This window comes from Hordeum vulgare, chromosome 1H (genome assembly GCF_904849725.1).
Source record: "Hordeum vulgare subsp. vulgare chromosome 1H, MorexV3_pseudomolecules_assembly, whole genome shotgun sequence".
NCBI lineage: Eukaryota > Viridiplantae > Streptophyta > Magnoliopsida > Poales > Poaceae > Hordeum > Hordeum vulgare.
This window is the reverse complement of record NC_058518.1, coordinates 7,210,876-7,220,498: the sequence shown is the minus strand read 5'-3', so window position 1 is coordinate 7,220,498 and position 9,623 is coordinate 7,210,876. Positions and strand designations below refer to the sequence as shown.

At 44.0% G+C, this 9,623-nt stretch overlaps 1 long non-coding RNA gene across 3 annotated transcripts; it reads left to right on the top strand.

The window, feature by feature from the left end:
- The first annotated feature begins 1,040 nt into the window (after positions 1-1,040).
- LOC123431754 lies at positions 1,041-7,082 on the top strand. 3 transcript variants are annotated; one of them, XR_006623511.1, is made up of 4 exons: positions 1,041-2,532; positions 2,625-2,735; positions 4,803-4,913; positions 5,428-7,082. It is a non-coding gene; the product is annotated as an uncharacterized LOC123431754 (long non-coding RNA). The 3 variants fall into 3 exon arrangements; XR_006623451.1 differs by having other exon boundaries at positions 2,622-2,735; XR_006623391.1 differs by having other exon boundaries at positions 1,041-2,735.
- The last annotated feature ends 2,541 nt before the right edge of the window (positions 7,083-9,623 follow it).

The following is a 9,623-nucleotide window of genomic DNA, read 5'->3' as shown; positions in this document are numbered from 1 at the left end:
GTATGTCGTTGGATTCGAAAAAATGAATGGACCAAATGGAAGGAGGGGATCGATCCATGAGAGCTCAACGCTGACCAATCAGAAGCATTCGTCGATGACGAAAACCTTCTATGGCTCGCGCGCTCTTGTTGGTCCGCGCCAGAAGGAAAATTCGTTTCGAACCGGCGCGTACAGGCCCGCCAAGACCACATGAAATTTTTCATGGTTTTGAACTATTGCAGCGGGCAGGCCCATCGGTGCCAATTAAAAATGATTTTTAAGATAACCAAACACCAACCAGTAGAGACGATAGGCCCTCCTTCCCGATTCCCAACCAACCCCGCCCCCAACCCCAACCCCAACCCCATCTCATCCCCATCCCCATCCCATCCCCATCCCCATCCAGCCGCCAATGACCACCTCCCTCTCCGACAACCGGCGAGCTCCCCACTCCCAGACTCGTCGGCGACCTTCCGGCCTCCGCCTTCTACGCCACCCTTCTCTCCCTACACCCCAGATCGAATCCAGCAGCTCAGGACGAAACCCTAGCTCGATGCCATGGCCACACCAGCAGCAGTCCCTCCCTCCCTAGCCCGCGGCCATGGCGACCTAGCAGGCAAGAGGAACCTGAACCCTATCACCGGCCATGGCGAGCGTGGAAGGCACCATGGGAGAGGAGGCATGTGCTGCTGCTCAAGACCCTAAACCAGAAAGGAAGTAATAAGCTGCTCCGACCCATCTCATCCTCTCAGATTTCCTCAGATTTGGTACAAGAAAATGATCCAGCTCATTAGAGTAGTATTTTTCTGCGACGTTGCCTATTTTGTTGTTGAACTGGCCCTATTATTCTGTCAAATGAGTCTTTTTGTTTTTCCTTCTTTGAAATGAAGCATATTGCTTTCGAGTGCTAGACATCACGGAGCTGTTCTATTCTTTTGAATGACTTGTAAGAAGGAGCCAACCATTTGCCAGCTCTATTATAGTTGTTCAAAACGAAAAAAAAACAGGTTCTTGCCTACCTGAAAGATCTTTACAAAAAAATGATTTGTTATTCGCATGATCTCATCTGGTTTGGCGCCTCCCTACAATCTCACTAGAGTACGACTACTATTTTTCTCTGAAGTTGCCTATTTTGTGTATAGTGCTAGACATTATGAGCTGCTCTATTCTATTTTGTGTACATCTAGTTTGCCTCTATCAGTATTCTTTTTAAGAAGGCCGCGCATGTCTCTCCAAAATCTTCAACTTTCGGTCTCGTAATATTTCTGTAGGCTCTTCCTCACCTCACCTTTTCTCTCTCCCTGATCGAGCACCTTCGCCATGGGAGAGGAAGGTTGTTTCATCCGCCTGCTGTACTGCTGCTCTAGGGGACATGCACCTGCTTGTTGTGCTGCTGCTCTGTACGCCATGGACATCCCTCCTCTGGTTCTCCTCGCTCGTCAAGGTAGTAAGCTGCTCTAACCCATCTTCCCCTCTCAAATTCGGTACAAGAAAATGATTTTTGTAACTGGACATCAAAAGCAGAACCGGTGTGTGTTGTTGGTCAAGCAAGAAGAAAGAAAAAAGGCATCCGTTGCCTGCAAAACAAATCTGTGTGTGTGCTGCTCTCCTCCTCCTCTGTTTTTGCTTGTGTCAATTTGCTCCAACAGCTTGCGCGCGTGTGTGCATCCATTGGGAGAGAGAGAGGCTCTTGCCAACACCTCTACAATCTCACCGGAGTTCTATTTTTCTGTGATGTTGCCTATTTTGTTGTTGAAATTGACCGTATCCCTGTGTCAAATGGATATTTTTTCCTCCATTGAAATGAAGCATATTGCTTTTGAGTGCTCACATTGACATTACTGTGGAATAAAATGTTCATTATATGCTCTTCTGTTGAATAACGTGTAAAACAGGTCCAGCCATTTGCCAAGTCTATTATATTTGTTCTAAAAGAAAAGAAAAAAAAAACAGGTTCTTGCCTATCTATAGTATATGTGTTTTCAAAAAAGCTGTATCTTTTTCTTCGAGAGAGATGCACTTCTGTATCAACATTCTTTTTAAAAAGTGACACATGTCTATCCAAAATTTTGAACTTCATGGCCTCGTATAATTTCTTGAGTTGGTGAAAGTAATTGCCGGATACTGAGAGTAACCACAACAGATAAATATGTCATCAAACCACCATGTTCTACCCCATTTTGGAGGAACAAGATTAAAGTCATACCAGCAGAATTAACTACATGAAAGGTCCATCCTTTTCAGGAAAAACCCACCGTGCAGCCCTACGAGCAAGTTCATGAGCAGAAGGATTGAGCTCAATCAATAAATTTGAATACTGGCTAGGCACACATCCACACGGAAACCAGTACTAGATCGAACAGTATTGACCATGGGTTCAGGTTGACAATGGTCATAAACCTCTCATCACTTTGGTATGTTGATTGACCTCTTTTTTGCACTGCATGTGCAGGTGCTAAACATTGGTACGTGTTGGTGGGGCTCGACAAGCTCACCCAGGGAGGGCACCCCCAAGCTGAACTCCATGGAGCCCCGCTCCAGCGTCTAGGACAGGTCTTTGTTACTGGATCCATTACTAGGACATGATTTCTTCTTTTCCTTCTCCATTTGAGATCAACATTCGTTATGTCCTTCTTGTGCAGCAGCAGCAGGATTCCATCGGTACACGAGATGACAAGGGGTTCATCGAGGTGTGTGGTGGTAGGCTCTTTCGTTGGACCCGCTGCCTGTTCGGCATCGGCTCCATAACAGTCATGGTTAGCTCCTCTCCTTCCCCTGCTCCCCTCTGGTTGCGCTCGGGTAGAACAAATACCTGCTTCATTTATATGATAGATGATAATATATGGAACATGTACGTATGGCTTCTTCAGTCTGAATTCGTGTATTTGACTCCTGCTTATATGTAAGAGCATCTATAGCAGACCTCGTATAAAGCCGATCCGCAAAAGTCGTTTGCAGTTCGCGGAAAAACCCTTTTGTGGACCGGCGTGTGCGGCAAAATATCCTTTTATGAGGGTCCATTTTACGGGGTCTGCTGGGCCGCCGCCCACGCTGGCCTGCGAAATCTATTATTTCCATTGCATTTTCAGGCATGAAAACACATTTAGTTGCTTCTTTATTTTCTTCAAAGGCATTGGATACATCATAATTCACCAAATTATTGCTAAAACAGCAAGACCAAAAAAAACAAGAACCACAATTAGACATTTTAGAAGATATCCAACTTCCATAACTGCTCCCACTAGTTGGATCAACATCTTCTCCATGCATTCATTGTTGATCCAGGGGTTCTTCATCTTGCATTCTTCATTCTTCGGCTTTGATTCTAAACAATTAGACGTTGATTCACCTCTAATATCTATTCTAATTGCACATGCAGCTGCATCGTTAGGTTCAATTATACTAAGGAGTGCACGAACATCTATTAAGTTTCTTTCTATCAATAGATCGATGTATTCTTCTTTCCAATACCAAAATTAGCATCTACCTTCCTACACAGATGAACACCTCAATAAGCTACCATAATTTAACCAAATAAGTTGACAAAGCAGAAGAGGAAGAAGGGCATACCCCGTCGTTTCTGCATTTGAAGAATACCCATCCGAGGTGCTGCCGTGTGTTGGATGTGAGCCACAACACTGTTTCTAGGCAGTCATCGCACTCTATGAGTGGCATCGGCAAGCCGAGCCCAAGCGATGGCCGGAAGAGTCCTTGCCGGCAAACCGACGCCAGCAACTAGAGGATGGAACCAGTACCTGCATGCGGCGCTCGCGCTTTGCCGAGGCTGTGCGGGGTGCTCCCGACCAATCCATGGCTTTGGTGCAGCCAACGGTGGCTGGAAAAGCCAATCTGGTGGTCGCGACAAAACAACCACCGATTTGTAGCTTTCCGGTAAGCCGAGGCACGAGGGCGTGGTGGAGGCCGATCTTGGGACTGCGGCGGCCCACCGTCATGATCCGGACGGCTGGTACGGCCGGAATCGAAGGCGGCACCCGGCGGCGGTAGGTGGGGGAAAAGCGCGGGTGAAATGTCCCACCAACTAACCGCTTAGATATATACAGGGCACCGACGGGGTGGGCGGAAGAACCTGCATTTTCGCGGGTTAGGGTGGGCATTTTGTCGCGCCCCGCAAAAAAAAATTACGGGCCGGACGCGGTAGTGGGGTCTGGTCTAGCAGCATTTTCCGCCTTGACCTGTATTTTGGCGGTTATTTTGCGGGTTCGGCCCTTTTAGGGGGTCTGCTAGAGATACTCTAATAGTACTATGGTGACCATAGGTTGCCATGAGCCCATGACATGGTCATCTATCAAGACCTAAAATATTTGAGAGGTCAACCTGGAAGACTGAATTTGTGCATGTAGCAGCACTCTCCAGTCTCGCGAGCATCAAGTTAATTTTGCAAGTACGATTCCTCGTGCAATTCTGGCTAGACTTGGATCACCTGAAACGAAAAATTACTTGAAGAAATAAATAACGGTCTGCATACATCCGAGTAATCAACTAGTTAATTGTTTGTCGGGTCAACATGTGAGAAATAATTCCAAGGCATGTGGAGGACTTTGTTTCCATTTTTCAGTTAGCCGCATGGTTGATCTGGTTCATTTGCAGTAGTACACATACAAGTTGTCAAAACTAGCGCCTTTCCTGCTCCACTGCCAGTGATAGCAGCAGTAGTCTCACTTTAGATTGTTGGACGTGTGACACTAGCTGTACCCATGCTTGTGACGTTCAATACTTTAAATTTCAGTATCGGCCATTTCCTATTTTCGGATTGTTATCATAATACTTTGACATGGAAATAATGTTTTTTTTTCAATTTACAGAACCAACTAGCCTGTCCTTCCATTTGTGGTATTGATGGCCATGGACCACGGTTCTAGTAGTCGGCAAAGCACGTATCTACTAACTGCTCCTATCCAGGATGCGTGCAAAAGGTGTCACATCATCGCGTTCCTATTCTCATCCCCCCGGCAAAACATCATTGTACACAATGTTGATGCAACAATTGCAACTTGCAAGCTCTATACTAGTTTCAATGGAACCTGGGACTAGCATAGGCCCTGGGACTAGCCGGGGTCCAAACATATATTTTATATTCAAATACAGTTGGAGTGAATCATCATGTCTGTGTTGCTGGGTTAGTGTAGAATATAGCCCATTCTTTCTAAATTAGAGACTTGGTGGCTGGAGTAGGCACTATGTAAACTGGGCATCCTATCATTATTCGGATTCAGGAAAAACAGTATAGCTCAACATGTGAATATATGTCCAGTTCTTTTTGGTTTTCATGTAAATGGTGATAATTTGGAATATATCAAACCATAGCCTGTCCTTACACGATTACACACTTCCCATGTCCATTAGCCTGCTCATGTTTGTTACTACTTCCTAATATATATACATGTTGGTCTTTGTCAGTGTCATGAATTAAATTGTTACATTGTCAAGGTTCCCCTGGAGGTTGGGGCACACCGTGGATGGCTTAAACCCGCCCTTCTTCAGTTACATTCTAGATTGTGGTGCTGATCTCAGTCAGGAAAAGGAAGAGAACATTATTGTTCTTCATCTGTCCGTGAAGAAAGGTACTAGCAACTGCTACTACAACCTAGTACAAGAACTTCCTTTTATCACACTTGCTGCTGCTTTTTACTAGAATTGTCACATATGAGTTGCCATTTGTTATTTTCGTTTTGTTTTGGGGGCCTGCTATATTATAAATACCAAGTTATACCTGAGTTTTTGTCAAAGTATTACTTGAAAGTACAAATGAATTTTGAATGAGTGGAAAACTTAGTAGTAGGCTCATTTTATTAGTTTTCTTCAGTACGATCATGCCTTGTTTTCGTATCATTTTGTTTATGTTGGCAGAATTATTGCACATAATTATAGTTCACATATGATGTTGCATTCGGAAATCGATTTGAACTCATTGAGATGCTCAAGGAGTCACAAACACTCGTCTTGCAATGCAAGCACTTGTGCTGATGACCATCCATCCTTGGTACATTTAATTACATGGCAATTTCTAGGATTCTGGGTTGCGCTGATGGTCTCTAATGCAAGCACTTGTGCTTCTCGTGGTGATTATGGTAAAATAATTAGTGGATTTAGCCCTCAATTTTAGTCCTATGAGTTTTTGTCTTTTGCCGGGTATTGTGTTGCATGCGCTGGAGTGTTTCCCTTGTCGACGTGCTGGGTAATGTGTGTGCTGGTTGCAGTTGGTCCTTGGTTGATCTCCATGCCAGTGGTTGGAATGTTTTGGCTGTGTGATATGTGTGATGGTTTACCAGGCTTTGTTATAAAGAAGCCCCTTATGGCATGTCCTCTAAAACACTATAACTCTGATTCGTCTACTAGTGATGACATGGTTGTTTGATTCCTAGGGTTGTTATCAAATTCTGGCATGTTCTGTCCTATGTACCCTAACAGTGCATTCCTGATATCAATCGTTCCTATGATCATGTACAGTTCATTTGGTCATTTTCACTGTTGCTTGATCATCTATTGTTGCTCGATTGTCTAAATCTTCTTGATTTGGAAAGCTAGACATGCTATTTCCTAACTGCTAGCTCCATAACAGAACATGTATTTCTTTTCACTCATTCATGACTCTCATTTTAATGGGTTTTGTCAATGAAACAATGCAAGATAGGAGTGGGATCACTGAATTGTTTTACATAGATTAGATGACCGGCCGATTGCTATTTTGTTGTGTGCATGTTTACTGGACACATACATTACACTTTTTTTAGCTTGCTCATTATAGACTGGACATTGGTCATGTGGAAGGACTAGCAGACGGATGGCTGCTTGCCCATCCTAGCAAACATGGTGAGCTTCCCCCCTCCTCCACATCTGCATAGCACGCACAGTTTGTATGTTTTGGTTTTCTCGCGTGATTTGAGAACAAAGGCGCAAGCATGGTTCAAAGTAGACTACTCTCCTCTGCTGGTATGGTCACTCGGTTCTGAACTTTAAATTGTATATAATCTTAAAGTGGAGTAATCCCCTGTATCAAATCTGACTTCACCATGATTTGAGTGGAATAATAAGAAGAATATGCATAGCTTCTTGTTGTTAGTTTGTTTGGCATAAAAATTAACATGCGGTGACAATTCTTTTGTTAGTTTTTTATCAAGGCGTGGGAAGTTGTGTCTCTTGATGCGACGACCATCACAGACAAACCGCCAAGTGCTATTGGCAAATGATAGAGGGTCAATTCCTCTGCTTCATGGCGAAGTATCCCAATAGAACACCGCTCACCTTGAGGTCTCTTCAAGGTCGTTGGGACGCTATCAAGCCGGTTTGTAGCCGTTGGGCTGCTTGCTTGGAATAAGACCGCAATGCACCACCAAGTGATACCGTTGAATTGAACTATGTGAGTTCTTTCTCACGTTGTACTTTAAATGTTTGAAACATGTTTCATATGTTGAATTTTGTTTTTGTTTTTTAGGAGTAATTGTGCAAGAAAGGTACAAGGACATGGAAGCTTCCCATGGTAGGTCATTCAACCTAGAGCATTGTTCGAAATTGCATCAACATAGCCAAAACTGGGAGTTCATTGAGGAAGAATCCCCACCGAAGAATGGCTCCCTCACCGAGACGGATGATGATGATGAAGATGATGATGGCCCAAGAAACAAGAACAAGTCGGATGGAAACAAAAAGGCGAAGGACAAGATCAAGAGGGAATCGAAGGCATCAAGCTTGCATGATAAGATAGATATCATGGTGCAATCAAATGAGGAGATGAAGCAGGAGTTGGCCGAGAAGAAAGCGCAGGAGAAGCAAGAAAGTGGCCCTTACTCAAGGAAGAAGGGTTGTGCAAGGCCGCCATTGAGGAGAGGAAAGCCCTTACCGAGGAGAACAAGGCTTTGTCCAAGCTTCTTGCAGAGGAGAACAAGATCATGACAATGAATCACAATAAAATGAACGACATCACCAAAGAATGACATGATATGGCAAGAAAAGAAATCTTGAAGAGAAGAATGATGGCTGCAAGGTGTGATGACTTCAGCGCCGGTGGGGGAATGGGTGGCGGAAATGGAGAGTGATGATGTTGACGATGATGGTCACGGAGATGATAATGGCTTTTGCGTGAGATTCTTTTGGGGTTGTGGAGAGAAACGAGAACCAAGACGGTGGTGAAGATGGTGGTTGCTTTTGCATGATGTTCTTTAGTGTCTTGATAAAAAAAACAATGGTTTAATTTGAGCGAAAATTGTGTTTGGTTGTTCAAATTTGCTACAAATCAATGGAATTGATGCCAAATTGTAAGTTTGAATTCTTGCGATTTGCGGGTTGGCAAGGGCCATGGCAGAACAGAACCTGCCCATGAAACTGTAGAACAGAATATTCGTGAATATTCTGTTTTATAGTTCCACGATGCGGGTTATGTTTTGCCGCGACCCTCGCTAGTCGTAAAAAGCGATTTTTTGCAAACTGTAAACGCGCGATATAGGTCCGTAATATAAGGGTCTGCTAGCAAACGGTAAACATCCTTCTTCTCCTTTTTCTTATCTAAAAAATTGGTGACGTTCACCTATTCGTCGCTTTTTTGTCAAACCCCCTTCCTACGTGCATAGCGATCGCAGGGTTTTTCAAGAAAACTGTCGACGGGACAGCCTTGCCCCTCTATCAAGACCGGATTATCTTTGTCTAGTTGGAACCATCCCTCGCATGAGCCTTCATATTGTATGGTGACGCTGCATGCAACAAGATCCTAACACGCATGGTTTTCTATCCTGGTCGACCTGTACAATACTGTATGGTACACGCACAAAACAAAAATGTAGCTTTGAAAAGGTACACTCACGATGCTCACAAACATAATTTATAAATACTCACATAAATTTCTATTGTTTTCATATTTCAATCAATGTCAAAGACATTTCGGACATGTCCAAATGTTTTAAATGTCAAAGCCATACTCTTTCGTAAATATTCACACAAAATTGTTGGGCAATTGCGGGTGGCTTCCATCGTAAAATTCCTAAAATATCTCATCAATCACAAACCATGTGTTCCACCGTGACCATCTACACCTGCAGGAGGCGTGCTTCGAGCTCCCTCTCGGTCCGCCTTCGAAAACCCAATGTATCACCAAAATCAAGGTAAAGTATTTTGGTAGATTTTTCCCGCTAAATAGGCCCTTAGGATTGTCGCAAATCAAGAATACCATTTAAAATGAAGGAAAACTTAGCCGCCTTTGTACGCCCCTAGTAGCCACCCAGCGCCAGCAGTGAGCCTGCACATTGCCAGAAATACATAGGAATCACCATGGATTTCCACCGGCCAACTGCAGAGATCCATGTGGACGCACGTTATAGGGCTGCTGCACTTGCACGTTGAGAGCGGCATGTCGCCGGTTAACCTACATCCCAGTTGTAACTCGATCGCCAGTATTGTTGCCAACTCTGTGTCAGAAAAATATGAGGGTGTTACGTGAAGAATAACACATGCATAGGAGGCATATACCATACTCAACACAAGAGCCCATGCAAGATCACATGCATAAGAGATAGTAAGAACGATACATGGAATTCGTTCAGGTAGCAACAGTTTAGTACCTTGCACCGCAGATGTGGGATCTAAAATTCTAGATGCTCCTGGTCTGGTATGACTCTGAAGTATATAGAACTTAC